The following is a 27,242-nucleotide window of genomic DNA, read 5'->3' on the forward strand; positions in this document are numbered from 1 at the left end:
GTGTCACAGAGCTCTTTTTCATCTTCTCTTACCTTCTATTGTAAATTGGCCTAGCTTTAAGTCAATGTATTATCTCTCCTAGGGGTATTTAATGTAAGCTTCCTCCAAAATTTTATATGTAAAATTTAGGCCTTTAGAAACAATTATGACTTTTTAATACTATTTCTAGTATTAATAATCAAGTGAGAAAAGGTAATTTGGGGGGTGACACGGGATAAGTGGGGAGAGGAACTTCACTGCCCACCTGACACCTTATCAGATTAGTGTATATGTGTATATATTTTTTTAAATTAAACCTCTTCTTCTGAAAAAGATTTTTTCTAGTCTTGGGACACACCCCTGAGAATCAAACTTACTGATCTTCTTCAGTCCTGATCCAGTTCTTTATTAAATGTATTAATACAGCCCACAAAAGAGCCAATAGGCCCAGTGCAGTGGCTCACGCCTGTAATCCCAGCACTTTGCGAGGCCAAGGCGGATGCATCATCTGAGGTCAGGAGTTCGAGACCAGCCTGGCCCACATGGTGAAACTCCATCTCTACTAAAAATAAAAAAAATTAGCCAGGCATGGTGGCACATCCCTGTAGTCCCAGCTACTCAGGAAGCTGAGGCAGGAGAATTGCTTGAACCCAGGAGGTGGAGGTTGCAGTGAGCGAAGATCATGCCACTGCACTTCATCCTGGATGACAGAGTGAGACTCTGTCTCAAAAAAAAAAAGGAGTCAATAAAATGTGTTCTGCTTGAGAAACAGCCTTTCTACATCAGGAGTGACTGTTTTGAGAAGTGTATTAGCTTAAGTATAGTCCTCTATACTTTTTTCCTCTAGAGAAAAACTCTACTAATTGGGCTTAAATTAACTTCAGTTCTCAGTTCACCCAAAATATTGGTATTTTCTCCTCACTTCCTATTATCCTTACCCACTGTACTTTACTTTCTGTACCATGGATCTCTGTGCACAATGGTTCAAGAAGATCAGTACAAAGGAAAAAGAGGCCACTCTAGTCAGCTGGTGCTAACATAATTCAATTTGACCATAAATGCCCCCCACCATCATTAAGGAGAAGATATGGACCATATGGAAAGAAGCAATGGTCCTTGGAGAAAGCAAATACATATAAGGCATATTTCCTTCTAGTGGCATTTATAATCTGGCCAGATCTTCAGACTAGTACATACATGAGAACAATGCAAAAATAAGTCATGTGTTTTCACAGCTCAGTGATAGAGAAAACTTCTAGAAAGGGTGCTCTGGAAAGTCTTCATGGAAGACACAATATTTTAAATAAACCTCAAAGGAAAGATAGAACTCAACACAGAGAGGTAAGAGAAAAGAGGAGAACCAGCAAAGGACATATCTTTATCAAATGCACAGAGATAAAAAGCTTATGAGGGATGGTCAGTATTCACAGTATTCATGAAGCACAAGGGCACATACAAAATCAGGAAGGAAGTAGGGATGAAAGGAAGGAAATATTTAGGGGAGTGAGGTCCCAGAGCTCTAGTTTCAGTCCTACTACTATCTAGTCATAAGACCCAGAAAAGTCACTTCACCTTTGCAGATGTAAATTGAACAGGTTTAACTGGGTGATCCTTATGGACCTGCCCAAGTCTCCATTAATCTTGGGAGTTGAATGTCAAGTTTACCATTTTACAAACTTACAAATCTTTCTTTTCTCTTTTCTTCTTTGACACGTGTTGATGGTCTTCTCCATGCCTACTACACTCTCTAATTGCATCTCCCATGCTGAGCCCATTTATCTTAAAACAATCAGATACACAATACAGCTCCTGGCCACATATTGGAGGTGGAATTATAGGGCTTTGTATTAGGCAGGTGATACGGTTTGGCTCTGTATCCCCATCTAAATCTCATCTCAAATTGTAATCCCATGTGTCAAGGGAGGAACCTCATGGGAAGTGATTGGCATGGGGGAAGTTTCCCCATGCTGTTCTTTGATCATGAGTCAGTTCTCACAAGATCTGATGGTTTAAAAGTGTTTTGACAGTTGCCCCCTTGCTTGCTTTCACTCTCCTGCTGCCATGTAAGACGTGCCTTGCTTCCCCTTTGTCTTCCACCATGATTGTAAGTTTCCTGAAGTCTCCCTAGCCATGTGGAACTGTGAGTCAATTAAACCTCTTTTCTTTATAAATTACCAAGTCTCAGGCAGTGCTTTAGAGCAGTGTGAGAATGGATGAATACAGAATTCTCCAAAGGGACAGAACCAAGAGGGCTATATATATGTGTGTATTATCTCTGATAAACTCATCTATATATACATATCCACATATACACACATATACACATAAACACATATATACATATATACACATATACACATATATACACATATACACATATATACATATATACACATACACACATATATACATATATATATATATCCTTTTCCTCCAGATCATCCTGGGTTGGGTTAAACTAATATATTTATATATATATATATATATGAGTTCATCAGAGAGAATTGGCTCACACGATTACAAGGCAAAGTCCCACAATAGGCTGTCTGCAATCTGGGGAAAGAGAGAAGCCAGTAATGTGGCTTAGTCCAAGTCCAAAAGCCTCAAAACCAGCAAAGCCAACAGTCCAAAGTCTGAGTCCAAAGGCCTAAGAGCCCCTGGGAGGCTGCTGGTGCAAGTTTCAGAGTCCAGAGGCTGAAGAACCTGGAATCTGATGTCCAAGGGCAGGAGAGGAAGCCAAGTATCCAGCACAGCATGAGAAAGACAGAGAGAGCTGGCTCAGCAAGCGAGCTACTTATCCCCCTTCTTCCACCTGCTTTGTTCTCCTCTGGCAACAGCCTCACAGACACACCCAGGAACAATGCTTCACCAGCCATTGAGGTAATCTTAACCCAGTCAAGTTCACAATCTTAACCATCACAGGCTCCCTGCAGAGGATATCCAAACAACAGTCAGGTGCATCAAGGATGCCTGCAGATTGTTTTGGTCATCTAGCTCCTTTCTTTTCCATCAACAGTTTTCAAAGTGGTCTGTCTACTTGGCCTCTATGCTCTCAAACTATAGTATCATTCTTTATACTCAGAATTGGTTTCTGCCATCACACATTTTACTGAAACGTTATTTTCAAAGATTATTGGTGACCTCCTAATCACCATTCTATGATAATTCTCTACAGAATTTTATATTGCTGACTTATGGATACAGAAAAGTGGCATTCATGGCCCAGAGCCATAAACACTTCCATATTTAGGAAGTTGATTTGGGGGATGGTCAGGACAAAGCAGAGAATGGTGAGTTTCTGGGACTGATAAATACTACAGATCAACTCAGCATCCTCCAGAAACACTGAGAGGATTTTTCCTCCTAACACCAAATAAGTAGCATCTTTTCCAACATTAATCAATTGTTGGTTATTCCATACCACATGGTGGCCAGCAATTCAATTCAATTCAATTCAATTCAATTCAATTCAATTCAATTCAATTCAGTTCAATTCAGTTCCGTTCAGTTCAATTCAATTCAATTCAATTCAATTCAATTCAATTCAATTCAATTCAAAACTCCCTGAGTTAGTATCAGACCCCATGGGTCAAGGCTCAGTCCTACAAGACTGCCCCACGTAAGATGTCAGCCACAATGGGGTGTTCATGAGATAGGTAGGCTGGTTGATTCCTTATTTTAAAGTAGGGAATAAGATGGTCTGGAGGACCATCTGGAGGATTGCTGGGTCAAATGGTATTCCTGGTTCCAAATCTTCGAGGAATCACCACGCTGTGTTCCACAATGGTTGAACTAATTTACACTCCCAGTGTAAAAACATTCCTATTTCTTTGCAACCTCACCAGTATATGTTGTTTCTTGACCTTTTAAAAATCGCCATTCTGACTGGTGTGAGACGGTATCTCATTGTGGTTTTGATTTGCATTTCTCTAATGATAAGTGATGATAAGCTTTTTTTTCCATATGTTCGTGGGCTGCATACATGTCTTCTTTTGAAAAATGTCTGTTCATGTCCTTTGCATGCTTTTTAATGGGGTTGTTTTTTCTTGTAAATTTGTTTTAAGTTCCTTCTTAGCCTAGCCTTTAAGAGCTTGCACAGTCTTAGCCTTGCTAAATGTTTCGGATGCTTTTTCTTTTCCCCTATACATGTAACCCTCACTCCAGTTATATTGCTATATCTGTTCTGGTGTATTGGAGATGCCAGTAGACCTGAAATTGAAAGAACAGAGTTCAAGTCCAACCTCAGCCACCTGATTTCTATGGGACTTAGAAAACCCACTTATCTCCCTGAGAATATTTCATAGCAATAATAAATACCATCATCTTAAGGTTGTATTGATTAAAAAATTAAATAAAAAAAACAAAAAAAGTTTAACAAATCCCACCATACTATACAAGCTAAAGTATTTATTAGTTACTATTGAATCAGGAAACAGAAACTGTGTCCCACTTACTACTTTATTTCTGGCCCCAGACATAATGCCTAACACATAGGCCATCAATAAATATTAACTCAGTAAATGTACAAATGAATGATATTATAATTGGCTTTGCTATCTCCTAAGATTTGTGAAGAACTTTTTCTGACACCATAACTTACTTCCTCTGACTCTTATGCCTTTATGAGCTGTAAAATTTTAGCTACATTTTTATGTGAGTCTGACTTGTCTTCTCAGCTAGACCTTAGTTGAATTGAGGAGAGAGATTTTATTATGTCTCTTTGTATTCTTGCATAGTATCTATCATCTTGGCAATAACTTTACATCTTTTAGTAATAATATAAAACATTGACATTATTCCTAATACAATTATTTAAATTATCAAGAACATGTGTGTGTGTGTGTGTGTGTGTGTGTTGTGTGTGTGTGTACATAACAGATCTACTAGGCCAGAGAGCTAGAATCACTTCTGAATTAACCGGACTCTGAAATCAAACATCTCACCCTTATTAGCAGGTGTTTCCAAATTTAATGTCTCTCTCTGCTACTAATTTGGGGAAAATACTTTCCATTACACACCTTCATTCCACCAACCAAAATGTTACCTAAGATGTCATCCTTGGACAAATATGTTTTTCATCAAAATTTTCTACTTGACGTGTTTCATTTCATTTATTTTCATTCCTAAATATCCAAAACATTTAATTTTATAGAAACATGAGTACCTCTTATACATATGACCTTAGACTTTTTGTTTGCTTGTTTAAAAATAAGTCTATTTTGACAGAACATTCGAATAGTTTTTTTGGAGCTTTATGGCAATGAGAAGAAGAAAAAGTTCTCTGGGCTTGAGGAATAAGAGTAACAACCATCAGTATCTCATCTCACAAATTGAAATTTTAATTCATGCAACTGACTTCTTCACTTTAGCTTTTTACCATCAACATAAGTGATCTTCCAGTTGAATCTGAACAATTTACATCGTGTGTCATTGTAACAGCTTTTCATTTTGTTGCAGTTGAGGCTGGTAGAAGCCTAAGAGTTAATTTTAATAAGACTAATCAGCCAATCTTGACAATAGAAGGGAAGGAACAGGGACAGGTAGATGACTGTATGTTTTGACATTGGACCATTAACATGCAAATCATATGCAAAATCATATGCTAACAACTTTGCGCCTTTGTTTGTGGTTGGACACTTTTTTCCTCCAAATGGACTACAGCCCTGATTCAATCCTACACAGAAAGGCACTTAGCAAGGCATCTGATATGCACAAGAAAAATATAAAATGCTTTCTGAGTGCTTGTTTTGACCTCTTTGGAAGAGTGGAATTCCTTTAAATTTGACTTTATTGCCTGCTCATTGGAAGGGAGCATCGAAGCATGGCAGGGAACAGAAGCCCATGTAATGCCCATACCCACCACACACAGTAAATAACAGTAGTGAGAATGCAGGCCCACCAGCACAGGCAGCGTCCTTCACATCATCCAGAGGCCACAGCGGAGCTCCCAGGGATAAGCGGCATTAATTATAGACTAATGATTCCATTTGCATGCACATTTTTAAAAACAGTAGTGAACGTAGTCCTAATAATTGAGGATGAGTGAGATGAGCCTGCATTAAAATGCTCTACTGAGTCTCTTATCTCATTTTTTAAAGAGACCTCTGTCACCTTGGTGCTCCTTGGTACACATTAATATTGGGTAACCATGCAGTATGGAACATTATGCTGGTTCTTTATAGATTCAATCACTTCATCAACCTGTTTTTGAAGTGTTTCCCTTCTCTACAACCTCTTATAATCATAAACTCAAGATACTGGTGGGGGATAAAAAAATACATCATAATTTTGGATGTAAGTGGGAAGACAAAATGAAATATAAGAAATTTTGAAGTAGGTAGGAAGAGAAAGACTATACAATTAAATAGTAAGTCAGACATTTTGTATGTATATTGGGATTTTGTTCTGGTACAATCAAGTGCCAGTTTACATAGTTCAGGCAACCATGCAGCAGAAGGACAGGAGGGGAAAAATCAATTTAGCAGAATAACTCATCTCTAGCCTCAAAGTCATGGAGGCTCTTCAGACCATTATGGACTCAAAAGTATACCTTGAGCCCTCAGAAGAGTACATCAGCCAAACCAAGGGCTAAGACTTGCAGCTTATGAGGGCCAGAGGCCAGGGATGCCCTCAGCTGGACTTTGTCTCCATACGCTTTCTCCAGCCATTGCCAGAAGAGCTGCTGGTCATCCAGAAACCTTTTTATGCAGAGTGATTTGTGTTCTGAATTTAGAATAGTCAAGCAGATGGCAACTCAAGGAGATCTGTTTTTCCTCTTAAAGTTTCTTCTCTTTAGAAACTGATTTTCATAAGACTTGTTATATACACTCTTTGTTGTTTTTTGTTTTTGTTTTTTTTTCATTTCATTCATACTCAGATTTTGGTACAGAAGCATTTGAAACAAACTTAAGTATTGGTTCTAAGCCCATGTGGGTGGCATCTCTCACTTTGACTTCCTAGTCCCCACAACTTCTCGACAGTACAATTTTTTTTTAATTTTTCTCACATGGAATAAAGATAAATTTCATTTAGCAAAAGAAAAAAATGACAATTCCTCATTCTCCTCATAACAATTGTCACTATATTCATGTTCTCCCAATATGAGGAACATTGAAAACTGAACCGTGGCACTTTAAATATTTAAAATCTACAATTTCAATAAGGCCTCTTAATAAAAGTTGTGGCATAAGGAATGAAGACCTTTGATGTGCTAGAGTTTGTATAGGATGTGCTAAATAAATGCCTGATGTCACATTGATAGTCCAAACTCATGGTTAAAACAAGGCTCGGGTGATCAAAAATCAAAGGTCCTTATAGAAAGGCTCTAAGAAAGTAAATATGTTCATAGAATATTTACAACCGAGAAACGCTATCAAGATCATCTCTTCCTATGTCCACATTTTGAAGATGAAAAAACTGGCACCCAGAGGTTATTGCATGTCACTGACCTCCAGGCTTTTAAGTAACAGAACTAGAATTAAAACACAAGTTATCTGGCATGCATTCTAGAGTTTGACGTGGTTTTTTCACTCCCATGTGTGATGGGTTATAATAAAACTTTTCACAAGAAAATGGAGCTGGGAAAGTTTGTGTCTCTTCATTGTTTCACGGTATAAACATGCTATGGGCAATTCTCACAAACTTCCAGGTATGTTTTTTTCATTCATAGGAGATAAGCATTAGAACCTCACCTTAGAAGGATCTTTTAGCCTTACTATTATTAATTATATCAGTGTCAACTTTTTATATTGCTATAGATTTTTCCCTTTCAAAGTACTTTTATAAGCTTCATTCATTCACTCAATTACTGTTTCTCAAGTACTGTATAATCAGTTGTCTTTTATCTACATTATTTTATTTAATTATTAGTTTGTTTTACAGGCTGAGAGAGAGAAAGTAACCTGTCTCAGGTTATTGTTACTGGTCAGCATCAGAATCATGTATCAAACACTGGTCTCTCTGACTCCAAAGCCCAAGTTCTTACAGATGATTTATTCACTCACTCATTCATTCATTCATTCATTCAACAAATATGCATGAAGTCCTACCATTGGTAAGCACTCTCTAGACGTCAGTTTAAAGGTATGAATAAGATGGACTGAGTTCCTGTCCTCATGGAGCTTACTTTCTAGGGGGAAAAACAGCTATAAGCAAGCAAATTTATAAATAAATGACACGATTTCTGATAAATGCCAAGAAGAAAAGCTAAGGGAAAAAAGGGGGATGGAGTGGTATTTGGGAATATATTTTAAATACAGAGGGAAGGGAAGGACACTCTCAGCAAATGATATCTAAGCAGAACCTCTATGATAAGAAAGAGCGAGCTACAGAAATCTCTAATGAAATGAAGACTTAGAAAATTAAGCCAAATCATAGAAAAATAAAATCACCCTCCCTGAAGTCACATAGCCAGTAAGTGGCAGAGTGGGAATCAAAGACAAGGCTCCCACTCCTGCCTTCTTTCCACACAACACACATGGTTTTCTGCAGCTCAACCTTAAACCAATCAGTTGTGTCGTTTTATTTTTCTTATATTCTCCCTAAGTGTTTCTAAAAATTTTTTCACACAGAGACAAACAAGGGAAAGATATGTCTTCCCTTTGCCTGGTAGTTAACCAATAAATTTACTAAATATCTTCTAAGAAGCAGTTCTCAGAGGATATCAGGCATAAGAATTCTTCACTTTTACTAAAGGCAGAGGGGAACAAATATTCTCATACTTGATGTGTCTTCTTGAATAATATTTCTTCCTACTGATATGACTAGGAGTGGTTTCTATAACACACTCATGTCTATTTCATTTATTTTTGAATTTGTACTGTCTTGTTTGTTCCCCACTAGCCAAAATTGGAAGAAAATCCAATATGAGGCCAATTACAGGGATTGGCCCCTACTGTGCTGGGATTATCTGAAAACCCTGGGCTGGCACAGTCCAAGAGTCCTGGGAGAGGGGCCTCTGGCTTTCCATCCTTGGTAGTCTCCCCAAGCAATGCTCGTTGTCCAAGCTCACGTGGCACTCAGATAGGTGGAATGGCTCTAGTAGCAGTGTCCATGCTCTCCAAGTCAAAGTCAGCAGCTGGGATCCTCACTGCCGCTCCCAAAGCCACACATGTGATGATCAATCTCCAGGCATTCCCATGGAATGGAAACCTGCTACCTACAGAGGAAATCCATGGGAATAGATGCCATTTGCCACCTACACAGCACATTGCCTTCTACCTTCCAAGTGCTGGGGACTCCAGCTCTCTTTCTTACATTGGCCCCTGTCTGTCTCTTACCTTCTTCTCTCTGAGACAATCTGGATGGTGTATAACCAGAAAGATTATCTCCTCCCTCCCCATTCCTTCTCGAACTTATACTTCATAAAACTCACTTGGAAAATTTATCAAAACACAGGTTGCTCGTCCCCACCTTAGAGATTCTGAATCAGTAGGTCTGAGTTAGGGCCTAAGAACTGACAATTCTAGCAAGCCTTTAGGAGATGCTGCTGCTGCTGGTTCCTGGACCAGCCTTTGAGTAGCTCTTCTTATGTTATTCTTGCTTAAAGGGAAGAAAAAATTACCTTTTTTATTCTTTCTGTGAAGTATAGGGCAGCAAAAAGGACAGGACCCTAATTAATTTTTCAATAACTCACACGGTTACACTAGCAAAGACAGGAGAGGGAGAAATTAACAAAGGATATTTTATTCTCTAAAACACAGGTGTGGAATGATTTTCTGAGGGGGACTTCGCTGGCAGGACCTCTTAACCACTGCTGCCACCCCTCACCAGAGCTTGGCGCATAAACCCACTCTCAGGTAGACCAGCAGCAAGGGGAACAGTTGGGTAATTTCTCCTAGGCAAGTCTAAGCATTTCCTTTTCACTACCAATTAGCTAGCCACACTAGACTGCTCAGCCGCCCCAGCCCAGAATGCAATCCACACAAATACTCATTGTGTGGTAGATAGCGTCTCTGGCAGCATCCAAAATTTCATATTAAAAGTTCAGGGGGAGGTGAGGGGAAAAATTTAAAAATATACACATTTCAAAAACCAAGAACTTTATCTCTTGCTACCATTATTTTTCCACACTTTTGATTTCTACATTACACTATAATCTTGTGAACAGTCAGCCTCTGCCTTCTATTACAATATCCCACTGAGGCTTCTTCTTTTACCTTGGTGTTTTGCTGGCTTTGGCAGAGGAGTAGCCTGGACTCTTAGAGGAGAACATTTATACCTAATATCTCCTTTCGTAGTCTACACATTTACCCAACCTCATTTTAAAGAATAGCCCCTGGATTCTGCAAGAAATGCTATACATGTGCACCACTGTGCAAAGAATCAAAGAACTCAGGCAGAGAGTGTATGATATTGTGTGGAAAGTTTTGCTTCCCCATGATATATCTGTGCTTTCATAACAAAGCAGGGCAAACCAGAATGAAGAGTGTGTTCTGGAGGCACTTGAAAAAAGCCACCTCTAAATCAGCTCTGTCTCGATTAGCTGTTTTCTCTAAGGTAAAGTAATCTTGAGTTGCTTGTGGGATCCTAAGGTACACTCTGTGGATATGTAAAGAAGCAGCCTGGTAAAAGTTAGCCCAATGCCTGTGTCAGGACGCATGCCACAGTTCTGACAGGATGCCTTTGATATTGCCAGAGAGCCTTTAATGGGGCAGGAGGGAGTTAAAGAAAGATCCCCGCCAACAGCACTGTTCATATAGAGCAACTTGATGTTGTTACGGCAGCGCAGTTCTCAAATTCAATCTCATCATGGACACAACCAGGAAAGAGAAAAGAGAATTACTTGCATTTTTCCTACCCTGAGGCTACACTCAATTTAGGTATCCTGTCAGGCAAATTTTGCCTTTTCTCTTTTTCAGCAGCATGCAATATGAGAGCACCAGACATCAAAATGCATCATTCATTCATTCATTATTCGACCTTTCTCTCGCAAATTCTCTCTTTAAGTCAGGACCCATCAGGGCGACAGTGAAATTCTTGATGGGAAGGGTTTGCTGAGGAGCCCCAAGGTAACTCAATTTCCCTCAACAACCAGGAGGAAACACGGTGATTATCGATTCAAGAGAAAACAGAATATTTGTGGATTTAGGGTCAATAAAAAAACTTCCACAAATGTTAAAGTAAACAAGGAAAAATATAGCTTTAAAAAATGGACAACTAGGAGAATTTCGTTTCACATAGCAATGTAATTTTCTCCTCACAGTGATAATCATAATTTCATACCCTTTCTGTATGTGAGAAGAGAGAGCTGGACATTTTAGCTATCTATTTGTTAATTAATATTCCAACCAAAAGTGCTGTGCTATAGATATTGGAAATCAAGTTTCCCACAGGACTGTCACATTGTGTTTAACCCAAAGCAATGATGTTTCCGCTTACGGCTCTGAAGGTTTCATGACTGTCTGCTGTGTCTTCATTCTCCTTTGGAACTTCTCCAATTTCCCCAGAAACACAGGTGGTCTTTTGAATAAACAGAACTAACATATTGAGCTCCATAAGCTCTATGATGATATGCATTTCTCTCATTCACAGCTGTTGCTTGCACAGTTGGAATAACGTGCAACTATGAGGCGGCTACTTAGTGAACTGGAGGTTCCTATTTAGAGTGTGAATTCTTGGAAAGGCATCTTCAGGTAAAGAAGAAACAGAAAATAACAAGTGATGCTCCACAGGGATCTGTACACTTTTCATTATCTGTGCGAGGGAAATGAAAACATGTGTTTAGGAATCCGTTGAAGAAGTTGATGGTATTCATCCTATTTCAGAGGAATCCCATGCCAAGGGGATTTCTTTCCACCATAAAAATAATTGGTACAGAAGGCCCTGAGCAATCATGCTCTATACTTCTGGCATTTAATAGAACTCAAATGTTAGCTGTAATAAAATATTTTACCACCTATCATTCATCTAAGACTAAAAAAAGCGAGGCATTCATAGAATTATTTTACAAAGTCCATTTTACAATGATGTCACTGTCAGTGTTCAAGGGTTTCAACAACATAAGCAGAACCAACAACCAAGCAAAGACAATTATGTTTATACCACAAAGTTGTGGCATCTCTCTCAGTGCAGCAATCTACAAATGTTCTTAGCTATAATTCCTCTTTGGATATAAAGTTAATTATGAAGGCTTTCAATAGCTTTACTAGTTAAACTGCGCATCATTATTTGCAGCTACCAAAGGAAAGGGTTTAGCAGATGAGACAATGTTACTGTATGCCTAAAAGGTAAAAGAAAATTTCTAATTTAAAAAACTATTGATAATACATGAATATATTTTGTATCAGAAGTTTGAAAATGACATGTGAAATTTAAACTGAATTTCCATTTAGGATGGCAGAATAAGCGTGAAATGAAATCTTACCCTTTTTCACTAAACTCAGAGAAATTATAGAAAATAAATAGAGTAACCTAATCAATACATATTTGTGCTTGAAAACCAAAGGAGAATATCTCCATTGATTAGAAAGACACATTTCAAAATAAGAAAAAACAGAAAACTAAAGTGATAAAAAGAGGTGAATGGTTTAAAAATATTATACTGCTGTGTGTGCTGTGTGTGTGTGTGTGTGTGTGTGTGTAGTGTGCATATTTGCAACCCCATGAAACATACCATCTAGTTGTTTACACCCTAAGGGTCATTTAAAACTTGAACTTTAGGTTGTCAAGATTTGAGGTGGTGCTGCTACAAGATGGTCTCCTAAGGAGATCATCATAACCCATAATGAACAAGGAAAAGCTCTTTCTTAGGAAATGAAAACAGAGCTGCAAGACACCAAGCAACTGGAAATCTAACACTTGAAGGAGGAAAAACAAGATCTATGTATGGAATCATTTAAACTTGAAGGAATAGAAATAATGGAATAATCTGAAAAGGGTTTTTAAAAATATGTATGTTCACTATCCAGGGAGATAATAACTAAAGATGGAAATAGTTTTTTGTTTTTTACAGAATGTGGAAAATATTGCCATTCAGCAATGCCTGACATATATTAAGCAGTCTATGAATGTTAGCCATTATTTCCTTTCACTACAATATTGAATCTATAAAGGCAGAGAATTTTGTGTTTTATTTACTGCTATATTCTACAGCATCTAGAAGAATTTCTTATACAAAGTGAAAACTGAACAATTAATTTTTAGGCAAAAGAATAAATTTGGTGTTTATATATTAAAAAATACAATAAATTATTAAATAAGAGTAGTGGTTGTGAAACAAGAATAGGTTTATATAAAAATGATTAGATAACATAATTATGAGTAGAATAATTATTGAAATAAAAAATATGAGATTCAGCATGTACCATTAAACATTATTGCTCTGAGAGACTCACCTTCTTACAATAACTAGACCCTGGGGAAAAAAATTTACTCTTGGAGGTATTGTTGATATTACAAAAGATAGGAGAGTTGTCCTAAAAAGCTCTCAAAGAAATAAACATAAGTACAATCAGGAATACAGAGCTAGGGTTTCTGAAACTAACATCTGAGATGGGAGAGCTCAGGAATCAGGTTAGGAAAAGTAGGCTAGGGTAGGCACGACTCAAGTCCACAGAGTTGAGAAGCTGAGCTAGGGCAGAAGAGACTTATAGCATTGGCAGCTGGAGAGAAACTAATATAATGGAAATCTATACTATGTAAATCTGCAGAAAGACAGAGATAAAATGTTCTGAAATTTGAGTATTGTTTAAGATGTAAAGGTATTAATATTAGATTTTGTGATATTAACTATGCCTGATGAAAGCTCAATGGTAAGTAATAAGAGATTAAAAGGAGAGTATATAAATTGGAGTGAGAAAAAAAAGTTACGTAGATCAAGCAGAACAAAAATATTCAATCTAAAAATAATAAAAAGGGAAAAAAACATGGGATAAATATAACTTAATTTTAAAAAGACTCCTAAAGCAATAATCAGGATAACCAAATGGACTAAACTCATAGGTTTAGGAAAAAACAGAGTCACATTGGATTTAATAAATATGTTAGTCCTGAAGGACTCACCATGATTAAGAACAAGTAATCAACTCACAAACAAAATTAGCAAAATTACTGCTATTAGCATCAGTATGCATAAATAAGAAATAACAGATTTAGACTCACAAAAACTGCAGATGTTTAACTTGTTGGATATATGTCATAGCTATATGAAACGTTTTAAAAAGTAAAACATTCAATGTAAAGCATTCAGCAAGAAGTTATTGGGAATAAAAATAAAATTTTAGGGAAAAAAGGGCTTTTAGGAATGAAAAATCTATTTGTAGAAATCAGAAATGCTGTGGATGGGTTAAATAGCTTGATGCAAGAAAGAGAGAAATGGTAAACTGGAAGATATATTCAAAAGCTATCCACAATACAGGAAAAAACGGAATAAGAAAATATGAAAAAGATTTTAAGAGATCTTGGAGGATAGCGTGATAAGGACCAACATAAGTCTACTTGCAGACTCATGTAGGGAGCATGGGGGGAATGGGGGAAAGGCGATACTTAAATCTTTTAGAAAGGATTAAAAATATGAATCTGCAGATCTAATAAGTACAACTTGTTCTAAACAGGATGAATCAAAATAAATCCCCTAAGATGTATCTTAGTGAAACTAGAAGATACCAAGGAAAAAAATATCATGCATTTAGAGAGGCAGGACAAGATCATGTCTTGTTTAGGATGAAAGCAAAGTTATTGTTTAACTTTAGATTTTGTTATATTAAAACACATAACAAAGTAAAAGTTCAATGGTAATCAATAAGAAATTAAAAATAGAGTGTGAACATCTGAGTGGGAGAAAAGATTGAATAACAAAAAAATCAAATTATTCAATCCAAAAATGGTAAGAAAGAAAGAAAAATGGCAGAAGTAGAAATTAATTGAAAAAGTCCAAAACATTTCAAGAATCAGGTTAACCAAATGGATTGCACTCAGAAATTGTTTTCTAAAAACTGAATCACATTGAATTTAGTAAATGTGATTTAGTTCCTCATGGCTAAAGACAATGGCAGTTGTGTAATAATCTCTCACAAATTTCCTTCCCAAAATATAATGAAACAACTACATAACCAGGAAAATCCTACACAAAAAACATGGCCTGGCCATTTATACCAGTTTGCTCGGGCTGCCATAACAAAATACCACAGGCTGGGTGGCTTAAACAAAATAAAGTTATTTCTCCTTGGAGCCTGGAAGTCCCAAATCAAGGTCTGGCAGAGTTCCATTTCTGGTGAAAGCTCTCTTCCCCATTTGTAGATAGCTACTATGTCCTACATCTCTTTACTCTGAGTACACATAGAGGAAGAGGGAGAAAGTGGGCTGTCTGGTGTCTTTTCTTAGACAGACACTAAGCCTATTGGATCTAGGCCCCATCCCTATAATCTCTTTCAACCTTACTTCCTTACTCCAAATATAGCCACACTGGGTGCCAGAGCTTCAACATATGAACTCTGGGGTTGCAATGGGGGAAACATATACATTTCGTCCATAACGTTTTGCCCCTGGTTGCCCAAAATTCATTCTTTCTCACATTCAAAATATACTCATCGAATCCTAGCAGCCTCCAAAGTCTTAACTCATTTCAGCATCAACTCTGAGACCATATCTAAATATGATCTCAAATCAGATGAATGAGTCTGCAGGTAAGATTTATCCTGAGGTGAAATAATACCACACATCTACAACCATCTGATCTTTGACAAACCTGACAAAAACAATAAATGAGGAAAGGATTCCCTATTTAGTAAATGGTGCTGGGAAAACTGGCTAGCCATATGTAGAAAGCTGAAACTGGATCCCTTCCTTACACCTTATACAAAAATTAATTCAAGATGGATTAAAGACTTAAATGTTAGACCTAAAACCATAAAAACCCTAGAAGAAAACCTAGGCAATACCATTCAGGACATAGGCATGGGCAAGGACTTCATGTCTAAAACACCAAAAGCAATGGCAACAAAAGCCAAAATTGACAAATGGGATCTAATTAAACTAAAGAGCTTCTGCACAGCAAAAGAAACTACCATCAGAGTGAACAGGCAACCCACAGAATGGGAGAAAATGTTTGCAAGCTACCCATCTGACAAAGGGCTAATATCCAGAATCTACAAAGAACTTAAACAAATTTACAAGAAAAAAATCAAACAACCCCATCAAAAAGTGGGCGAAGGATATGAACAGACACTTCTCAAAAGAAGACATTTATGCAGCCAACAGACACATGAAAAAATCCTCATCATCACTGGCCATCAGAGAAATGCACATCAAAACCACAATGAGATACCATCTCACACCAGTTAGAATGGTGATCATTAAAAAGTCAGGAAACAATAGGTGCTGGAGAGGATGTGGAGAAATAGGAACACTTTTACACTGTTGGTGGGACTGTAAACTAGTTCAACCACTGTGGAAGACAATGTGGCAATTCCTCAAGGATCTAGAACTAGAAATACCATTTGACCCAGCCATCCCATTACTGGGTATATACCCAAAGGATTATAAATCATGCTGTTATAAAGACACATGCACACGTATGTTTATTGTGGCACTATTCACAATAGCAAAGACTTGGAACCAACCCAAATGTCCATCAGTGATAGACTGGATTAAGAAAATGTGGCACATATACACCATGGAATACTATGCAGCCATAAAAAAGGATGAGTTCATGTCCTTTGTAGGGACATGGATGAAGCTGGAAACCATCATTCTCAGCAAACTATCACAAGGACAGAAAACCAAACACCACATGTTCTCACTCATAGGTGGGAATTAACAATGAGAACACTTGGACATAGGTTGGGGAACATCACACATTGGGGCCTGTTGTGCGGTCGGGGGAGGGGGATGGATAGCATTAGGAGATATACCTAATGTAAATGACGAGTTAATGGGTGCAGCACATCAACATGGCACATGCATACATATGTAACAAACCTGAACGTTGTGCACATGTACCCTAGAACTTAAAGTATAATAACAAAAATGAAAAATAAAAATAAAAAAATTCAAAAAAAAAGATTTATCCTGAGGCAAAATTCACTTCTGGCTATGAACCTGTAAAACTAAGTACAAGTTATGTGTTTTCAAAATACAGTGGTGTGACATGCATAGGATGGATATTCTCATTCAAAAAAGAAGAAATGAGGAAAAAAATGACACTGATGAGTCCTAAACAATTCTAAAACCTAGCAAGACAAATTCTATGAGATCTTAAGGATCCAGAATAATGCTCTTGAGTTCAATGCTCTCTCCTCCAGGCTTACAGGGGTGGTAGTGATGCAGGGCAGTTAAGCTCCAAATTGAGGCTTAGCCCAGGAGGGTTATTTGCTTTGCCCAGACGGAATTCAAGGGCAAGCCAGTGGTAGAAGAAAACAGCTTTACTGAAGCAGCAGTGTTGCAGCTGCAGCATTGTTGCAGCTCAGGCAGTGTTACAGCTCCGGGACAGCTCCTGCAGAGCAGGGCTACCCCATAGGCAGTGAATAGCAGTAGCTCAGGGCTATTCTGCAGTCATCTTTATGACCACTTTTAATTACATACAAATTAAAGAGCAGTTTATGCAGAAATTTCTAGGGAAAGGGTAGTAACGTCTAGGAGGTGGGGTCATTGCCATGAAAAGGGGTGGTAACTCCTGGAAGTTGCCGTGGTAATGGCAAACTGACATGGCACTCTGTTGGATGTATCTTATGGAAAGCTGCTTCTGCCCCGTGCCTGTTTGAGGTGGTCAATTTGGTCCAATGCCTGAGCCCCGACTCTTGGATTGAGTCCCACTTCTGGAGTCAAGTCTCACCTCCTGCCTCAGTAGCATCACCCCAACAGCTCTGTGAGGGTAGCCCTACCACTGAGACACTAGGCCATGGCACCCTCGACCCAAAAAAACAAAAAGGCCCCAACCTTTGACCTCAACAGAATGATCTTTAATGCCTATAGTTATAACAACATTCCATTCATAATTATTTATGTATTCTCTAAGAAGATGGAGGCTCTCCTGTTTTCTTTTTGAGTCCTCACCAGAATCACCTTTAACATTCATATTTCTCCTAACAGTCTTTTAGAGCAATTTAGGTTTGGTTTAGCATATATCTCAAATTCCTCCAGCCTCTGCCCATTACCCAGCTCTAAAGCTGCTTCCACATTGTTACAGCAACATCCCACTTATTGGTACTAAAATCTGTATTAGTCAGGATTCTTCAGAGAAACAGAAGCATATATACATATATGTTTCTGTGTGTGTGTGTGTATATATATATACACACACATACATATATATACATATATACAGAAACAATAGTATATACATATATACTGTTGACTCCTGAAGAGTATTTGAATGGTGTGTGTTCACTTATATGCAGATTTTTTTTCAATAATTACACTGGAAAAACTTTTGAACATTTGCAATAATTTGAAAAACTCAGATGAAGTGTGTAGCCCAGAAATATTCAGAAAACTGAGAAAACTTTAGATGTCACGATCGCATAAAATATATGTAGATACTAGTCTATTTGATCATTTACTACAACAAAATATACATAAATCTATTACAAAAAGTTATACTTGGTCAAACATGCACACACAGACCACACATGGCACTATTTTCAGTCAAGAGGAATGTAAACAAATGGAAAGATGCAGTATTAAATCATAACTGCATAAAATTGACTATAATACTCACTGTAGTACTGCAATAATTTTGTAGCCATTTCCTGTTGCTATTGTGGTGAGCTCAAGTGTTGGGAGTATCCTCTTAAAATGACACATGACACTAATCACTAATCATCTCCACATGAGCAGTTTGTCGCTTCAGAAAATTGCATATTACAGTAAAAAGTGTTCTCTTGCAGTTCTCAAGCATTTTTCATCACGTTTAGTGCAATGCCATAAGCCTCGAATAGCACCATGGGACCCATACAAAGTGCCATGAGTGTTGCTGGAAGTGCTCCCAGGAAGCAAAGTCATGACATTACAAGAAAAAGTTGAATTGCTTGATATGTGTGCAGCTTTGCTTGATGAGGTGTGCAGCTGAGGTTGCCCACCATTTCACAGATAAATTAATCCAGCATAAAGAGTGTCATAAAAAAAGAAAAGGAAATTCTTAAAGCCATCACTGCAGCTACCACAGCAGGTGGGAAAACCTTGCATTTCTTTTGCAAAATAGCTTTTTATCTCATATTGAAAATACAGCTTTTATTTGAGTGCAGAATTGCTATCAGAAAGGCACACCTATAGACTCTAAAATGATTTGAAAACAGGCAAAGTCATTATATGACAAATCAAAGTAAAAGGAAGGTAAAGGATCTAAAGCTGGAGAATTTAATGTCAGCAAAGGATGGTTTGATAATTTTACAAAGAGGTTTGGCTTTAAAAAATGCAAGATAACAAGAAAAACACCTTCTGCTGGCCCAGAGACAGCAGACAAGTTCTCAGATGCCATTAAGAAAATCATTGAGGAGAAAGGGTATCTGCCTGAACAGGTTTTAATACACACAAAAGTGCTCTATTCTGGAAAAAAAAAATCCACAAAGGACATTTATTAGTAGGGAGGAGAAACAAGCACCAGGATTTAAGGTAGAAAGAGATAGGCTAACTCTACCTTTCTGTGCAAATGCAGTCAAACTTATATTAGGAATGCCCCATCTATAAAGCTGCTAACCCCCAAGCCTTGAAGGGAAAAGATACATACCTACTTCCAGTCTTCTGATGGCACAAGAAGGACTGGACAACAAAAATCATTTTTCTGGACTGGTTCCACCCATGCTTTGTCCTTGAAGTCAGGAAATACCTTGCCAGTAAAAGACTGCCTTTTAAAGTTCTTTTGATATTGGACAATGCCCCTGGCCACTCAGAACTTTATGAGTTCAACAAGCAAAGTGGTCTACTTGCTCCCAAACACAATGTGTCTAACTCAGCCTCTAGATCAGGGAGTCACAGGACCTTTAGGGCTCATTACACATGGTACTTTATGGAAAGGATTGCCAACACTATGGAAGAGAACCCCTGTAGAGAGAACATTATGAAAGTCTGGAAGGATTACACCACTGAAGATGCCATAGTCGTTATAGAAAAAGCCATAAAAGCCATCAAACCTGAAACAATGAATTGCTGCTTGAGAAAACTGTATCCAGATATCGTACATGACTTCTTAGGATTTACAAAGAGCCAATCAAGGAAATCATGAGAGGTTGTGATAGCAAAAAAAAAAAAAAAAAAAAAAAAAAAAAAGTGGAATGTGAAGGGTTTCAAGACATGGATCTTGGAGAATTCAGGAGCTAATACATGCCACACCAGAAGAATTAACAGAAGATGACTTGATGGAGATGAGTGCTTCCAAACCTGTGCCAGATGATGAAGAAAATGTAGAAGAAGCAGTGCCAGAAAACACATTTACATTAGACAATCCGGCAGAAGGATTCTGATTATTCAACACTATTTTTTATTTCTTTTACAACATGGACCCATCTATGATGTAGAAACATTTTTAGAGGAATGAAAAAGCAAAACGTTAGAGAGGAATTATGATATATTCCTGTAAAGTTACACTAAGATGTCTGACTCTCCTGCTTCTCCTTCCAACTCCTCTACCTCTGCCACTCCTGGGACAGCAAGATTAACCCATTGTCCTCCTTCTCCTCCTCAACCTACTCAATGTGAAGATGATGAGGATGAAGACCTTTATAATAATCCACTTACACTTAGTGAATGGTAAATATATTTTCTCTTCTTTATGTTTTCTTAGCAACACTTTTTTTCCTTTGGCTTACTTTATTGTAACGACAAAATATACAATAGAAAAAACATAGAAAATATTGTTAATCAACTGTATAAGTTAACAGTAAGGCTTCCAGTTGATAGTAGGCCATTAGTAGTTAAGCTGTTGGGAAATCAAAAGTTATACATGGATTTTTAACTGTACAGGAGAGTTGGTACCCCAACCCCCACATTGTGAAGGATCAACTATATATAAGAAATTATCTCATGTGATTATGGAGGCTGACAAGTCCCCAGGTCTGCAGTTGAGAAGCTGGAGGCCTAAGAGAGCCAAGGGTATAATTCTAGACCAAGACCTAGGAAGAACTGATGTTTCAATTCTAGTTCAAAGTCAGGAAAAATGGATGCCTCAGCTTAAGACAGTTAAGCAAGGAAAAATTCCCTCTTCTTTGTGAGAGGGATTGAATTTTTTCTATTGGATCAGGCCCACTCTCATTAGGAGGGGCACTATGCTTTACTCAGTCTATTAATATAAATGTTAAATTCATCACAAAATACATAATATACCTCACATAAATACCCACAATAATGTTTACCAAATATCTGGGCATTCTGTGGCTCAGTCAAGTTGACACGTAAAATCAACCATTACATCATTACGTAAAGGCTGAAAATGCCAAAATTGCCAAATTCACCAAATCCCAATCTGCAGTCTCTCATACTTGCCCCTACTGCCCCCAGCTAGCTGCAAGACTTTATAGTGAGCAAATGCAAAGCAAGAAAGAAAACAAAACATACTAAAAAACTTAAACAGATTATGTTCATGGAAGAATTGAAGAAAACTATACCAAAAGGCACCAGACCCAAATGATTTTACTGTGGTACACTATGACACCTTCAAACATCAAATAATGCCAATGCTGCATGAATTATTCAAGAGTATTGAAAAAGAAAGAAAACTCTCAAATTCCTTTTTTGAAGTAAATATGTTATCAATTGCTACAGCAGATAAAGGGAAGAAAACCAGAGACTAATCCCACTAATAAATATCAATGCAAATATACCCAAACAAAATATTAGTAAACAGAATCCAATGCCACTTTAAGAAAGTAATATGGGATGACCAACTGGGTTTTATTGCCAGAATATAAGTTGGCTCAATATTAGAAACAACGTTAATATATTTCACCATAGTAATAAGGGGAATACATGATTATCTTCATAAATGCTGACAAAAACCTTTGACCAAACTTAACAGTCATTCATTAATAGAAAACACTCAAGAAATGGGAATGAAGAGGTACTTTCATAACATAATAATCTCTATCTATCTAGAGACAGAGATAGACAGAGATAGAAATAGAAATTTAGAGATAGTGATGGAGATGGAGATAGATAAAGACATGTAAATGCTAAGGCCAGAATCTTATTTAATGGAAAAACATTAGCTGAGGAACAAGGCTAAGATTTTTACTATCTCTACTATTCAACATTGTACTAGACTACAAACCAAAATGATTAAACAAGAGAAAGTCATTATGACATAAGAATGGGCAAAGAAGAAATAGAATTATCTCTATTTGCAGATGGTAAGATATTATACCTAGAATATATCAGAGAATCAATGATAAAACTAATTTAAATTGTAAAAATTCAGGAATCTATCAAAATATAAAACCAATAGCCTTTATATACATAAACAATAAATAGTTAGAAGACATATACATGGTAGAGAGAAGCCCTTTCACCCTTGCAACAAAAGATAAAAAAGACTTAGTATGACATTTAACAAGAAATGTGCAAAACCTATATGATGACAATTTTAAATCATCCCTAAAAGACACAAAAGTAAGTTTCAAAAAATAGACAGCGCCTGCTCTTGGATGTGATGACTCAACATTATAAAGATGTCAGTTTTTCCTAAATTAATTAGTAAATTAAATGCAATCACAATAAAAATACAAAAGAAACAACTATAAGAAAGAACTAGCCCTACCAAACATTAAAATATATTATAAAGACTCTATAATTAAAATATTATGACACTGGCACATAAATAAGCAAATAAATCAGTAGAATTGAAGTGCAGAAATAAACACAAATATCTATGAAAATTTAGTATATGATCAAGGTGCCATCTCACATCACTGGGAGAAAGGATAGAAAATCTCAGTAAATGGTCTTAATAGCTGAAGAGTGAATCAGACACTTGGAAGATTGGACAAAATAATTATTATAAATGAGGCATAAAAAGATGAAAAGCCAAGATAAAAATTGAAACATTTGGAATAGACACCCAAAAGTGTGATACTCCCCGATGATATTTCTAGAAGCAAATAATAGAAGAAATGAAAGAGAAGCAATACTAGAACAAATAATGGCTGAGAATTTTCTAGAACTGGGAGAAAAAAATGAGTCTTTAGAATGAGAGTGCTCACTAAGTCCAAGAAGGAAAAAAAATAACTTTACTCAAAATACCATGAACACAAACATAACAACAGAGAAAATTATAAAATCTACCAGAGAAACAAGAAAGTTTCATCTTCACAAATGAGAATCAGAATGACATCAGAACTTTTATCAGTACCACAGAATGCAAGAAAGCAATGGAAAAATATTTCTAAATCCTGAGAGAAAATAATTTGACCCTTGAATTCAATGCACAATAAAACTTCATGAATAAAAATAAATAGACTCTTCAAACGTAAAAGTAAAATATGGGTATGTTAACATGTTAGCATATTATACTCCCAGAAGTCAACTTCAAAAGGCAATGTTTTAACAAGAAGAAAAACAAACCCAAAAGGAAGAATTTTGATAAATAATTCAATAGAAAGTTAAACATAAGTAGTAAAAACCTGTTGGTGATATCTAAATAAATAAAAATATATGAACAATTGCTTCAAATTAAAATTCCAGATGATAATATGGGTTACTTGGGATTTTGGGGGGCAGGGGAGGAGCAGCTTGTGAGTGGAACCCTAGAATAAAAAATATGCTAACATTCTTATCTTCTCCAGTGGAATAAGAAGGTAACTGAATAACACAAGACTTTTTAGAAAATTCTAAGTTTAATAAAGTGTTCAAAATCTATAGGTAATCATAGGATAGAAATTGAATGGATAGCTTTTAAACCAGAGGAGGAAAAAATGGAAGAAAATAAAAATACTATATTTCAAAGAGATGAAGGTAATGTGTTTCTCAGAAGGGCATTTATAAATTTTAAATTATTTATTAAAGTAAATACAATTATTTATTAAAAACAAGAGGAATTAAATAAATTATTTTTTCTACAGAATGTGCTAGAAAAAGAATAACAAATAAACCCAAATAAAGCAAAGGGAAAAAATAAAGAAACCTCTTCAATCATTGCAGAAGACAGTGTGGTGACTCCTCAAGGATCTAGAACTAGAAATACCATTTGACCCAGCAATCCCATTACTGGGTATATAATCAAAGGATTATAACTCATCCTACTTTAAAGACACATCCACACATACGTTCATTGCAGCACTATTCACAATAGCAAAGACTTGGAATCAACCCAAATGTCCATCAGTGATAGACTGGACAAAGACAATGTGGCACCTATACACCATGGAATACTATGCAGCCATAAAAAAGGATGAGTTCATATCCTTTGCAGGCACATGGATGAAGCTGGAAACCATCATTCTCAGCAGACTAACACAAGAACAGAAAACCAAACACCCCATGTCCTCACTCATAAGTGGGAGTTGAACAATGAGAACACATGGACACAGGGAGGGGAATATCACACACCAGGGCCTGTCCAGGGATGAGGAGTAGGGAAGGGATAGCACTAGGAGAAATATCGAATGTAGGTGACAGATAGATGGGTGCAACAAACCACCATGGCATGTGTATACCTATGTAACAAAACTGCACGTTCTGCACATGTACCCCAGAACTTAAAATATAATAAAAAAATAAACCTCAAAATCGTAAGCACACAAAAAAATCAGAATTGATTAAACAAACAGTTGATTAAACAAACAGGAATAAAGTGCTTCTGTGAGTATGTTAAAGAAAAAAAACACCGCAGCACTTTGGGAGGCTGAGGTTGGTTGGTCACTTGAGGTCAGGAGTTCAAGACCAGCCTGGCCAAGGTGGTGAAACCCGGTCTCCATGGAATATACAAAAATTAGCCAGGCATGGTAGCAGGCACCTGTAGTCCCAGCTACTTGGGAGGCTAAAGCACAAGAATTGCTTGAACTAGGGAGGCGGAGGTTTTAGTGAGCCGGGATCCCACCACTGCACTCCAGCATCAGCAACAGAGTGAGACTCTGTCTCAAAAAAAAAAAAAAAAAAGAAAAGAAAAAGGAAAAACACAAAATAATAACAATAACAAATTAAAAACAAAGAAAACACAAGTAATAAATGTAGCTACAAGTGAAAATATTTTAATCACATTTTTTATAATTATATAAAATCCATTTATATAATGGAGTTATACTTTCCATTATATTTTTCAAATACCAATAAACTTGAAAACCTCGGTGAAACAGACAATTTTCTAGAGAAATATAAATTGCCAAGGAGTAGTAAAGCCTGAATAGACTAATTCACACAGAATGAATTAAAAAAAAATGCCAGTGTCCTACTGTTCCAATGTTACTGGTATCATATAAAACCAGGTTTTATCTACTTACACTTGTTACTGTGCTAATTTCTGTTTTTGAGGGGGTGGGGTGGGGGGGACGGAGTATTGCTCTTGTGGCCCAGGCTGGAGTGCAGTGCCACGATCTCAGCTCACTGCAGCCTCCTCCTCCTGGGTTCAAGCGATTCTCCTGTCTCAGCCTCCCGAGTAGCTGGGACTACAGGCGCACGCCACCACGCCCAGCTAATTTTTGTATTTTTAGTAGAGATAGGGTTTTACCATGTTGGCCAGGATGGTCTCAATCTCTTGACCTCATCCACCTGCCTGGGCCTCCCCAAGTGCACTGTACTAATTTTTAAGATAAGACTTTGTTGACACTAACATGAACTACGAAAAGGAATTTAAGCAGCTTTCATAACCCGTGCCTACAGGCAGTTAGCATCTGGTTATTTTTACAAATATGAAAACCTTTACTAAACTTGTTCTGTTTTTTAAAAAATTAAATACTATAACAATTGATATAATAAAGGCATCACCTTCACATCCAGCAGCATTCTTAATTACATTAAATTTATAATTTCCTTTGCCTTGGAATGCTCACTTCATAGAGACCATGCTTTTCAAGTTTCCAGATATAATAATAAATGTCCAAGTTGTACTTGATTAGAAAATATAGGGGGAATATCTTATAGGAAGTAAAAGGAAAGCTCTTCTTTTCTTTCAGTTTTCCAGGTATCTAAGTGAAAGAGAGAATGAAAGAGAGAAAGAAAGAGAGATACAGAAAGAACTAAAACTCTCTTAAAGTACAGTTAATAATAATAATATACAGTTAATAAAAAGCTATTAATAATAATATATAGTGAATAAGAAACTATTAATCCTGATTGTCACTGTGGTAGGCAAAATAATGCCCACCCCCTCCAAAGATGTTAAGCCGTAATGCCTGGAAGCTGTTGATAAGTTACCCTACACAGCAAAAGGGCCTTTGCAGGTATAATTGAGGTTAAGAATCTTAAAATAGGGAGATTGTCCTCAGTTGCCTGGGTTGGCCCAATCTAATCACATGAGCCTTTAAAAGACAGCTTGCCCTGGCTAGAGTCAGAGAGATGCAGCAGAAAGGAAGGTCAGAGAGACACCGAGTGCGAGCAGCATTTGACACCACATCCATTGCTGATTCTGAGATATAGGGGACAACATGCAAGGGCGGCAGGGAGATCTTTGGGAGCTGAGGGCTGCCCGTGGACTGCAGCCAGCAAGGAAACAGGGGCCAGGATCTCACAACCACAAGGACCCAAATTCTGCCAACCACCTGAATGAACTTGAGTGTGGATCCTTCCACAGTGCCTCCAGAAAATAATGCAGCTCTGCCATCTTGATTTTACTCTGGTGCAACCATAAACAGAGAAACCAGCTGAGCCATACTGCATCTAGACTTCTGAGCAACAGAAACAACAGGTGCTGTTCTAAGTCGCCAAATTTGTGGTCATTTGTATCGCAGCAATAGAAACCTACTACAACCACCAACCAAAATAGCAAATATAAAGCCAAGATGACCTTACTCTACACACACCAAAGAAAGCCTTCAAATCCTCCCAAGGCTATCCCCATGATTTGGAGTAGGCATTTTCCAATATTGAACTCACCAACACGAAGACATTTTCCATCATGTCAGCCTCATCTTTACTCCCATGTGTTAGCACATTATGATAAAATGAAACCACTGCTTCCTTCTACTGGCGTTTCACCATATGGTAGTGGATCTGTGTTTGCTATTATGTGCCAGATGGCACTGGGACACCAACCGCTTACAGTGTCATCTAAAACATAGAGACAAACAAAAATTGAGGAATCCCTGCTGTAAAAATCGGATACAAGAAGTTTCATGAGTATGTTAGGATTCGTGATATTTAATTTGAACTGACCATGAGCCCGTTTTAAGACTTCTGTCCAAGTG

The 27,242-nt window shown here is 37.2% G+C and overlaps 1 long non-coding RNA gene across 1 annotated transcript in view; it reads right to left on the reverse strand.

Moving 5' to 3' along the window:
• LOC115836353 overlaps positions 1–27,010 on the reverse strand; it is a 53,736-nt gene extending 26,726 nt beyond the window's left edge. The window contains exon 1 of the long non-coding RNA XR_004031372.1: positions 26,932–27,010. This is a non-coding gene — a long non-coding RNA (uncharacterized LOC115836353). The remainder of the gene's footprint in view (positions 1–26,931) is intronic.
• Positions 27,011–27,242: the final 232 nt, after the last annotated feature.

This window comes from Nomascus leucogenys, chromosome 8 (assembly GCF_006542625.1).
Source record: "Nomascus leucogenys isolate Asia chromosome 8, Asia_NLE_v1, whole genome shotgun sequence".
In the NCBI taxonomy this organism is placed as follows: domain Eukaryota; kingdom Metazoa; phylum Chordata; class Mammalia; order Primates; family Hylobatidae; genus Nomascus; species Nomascus leucogenys.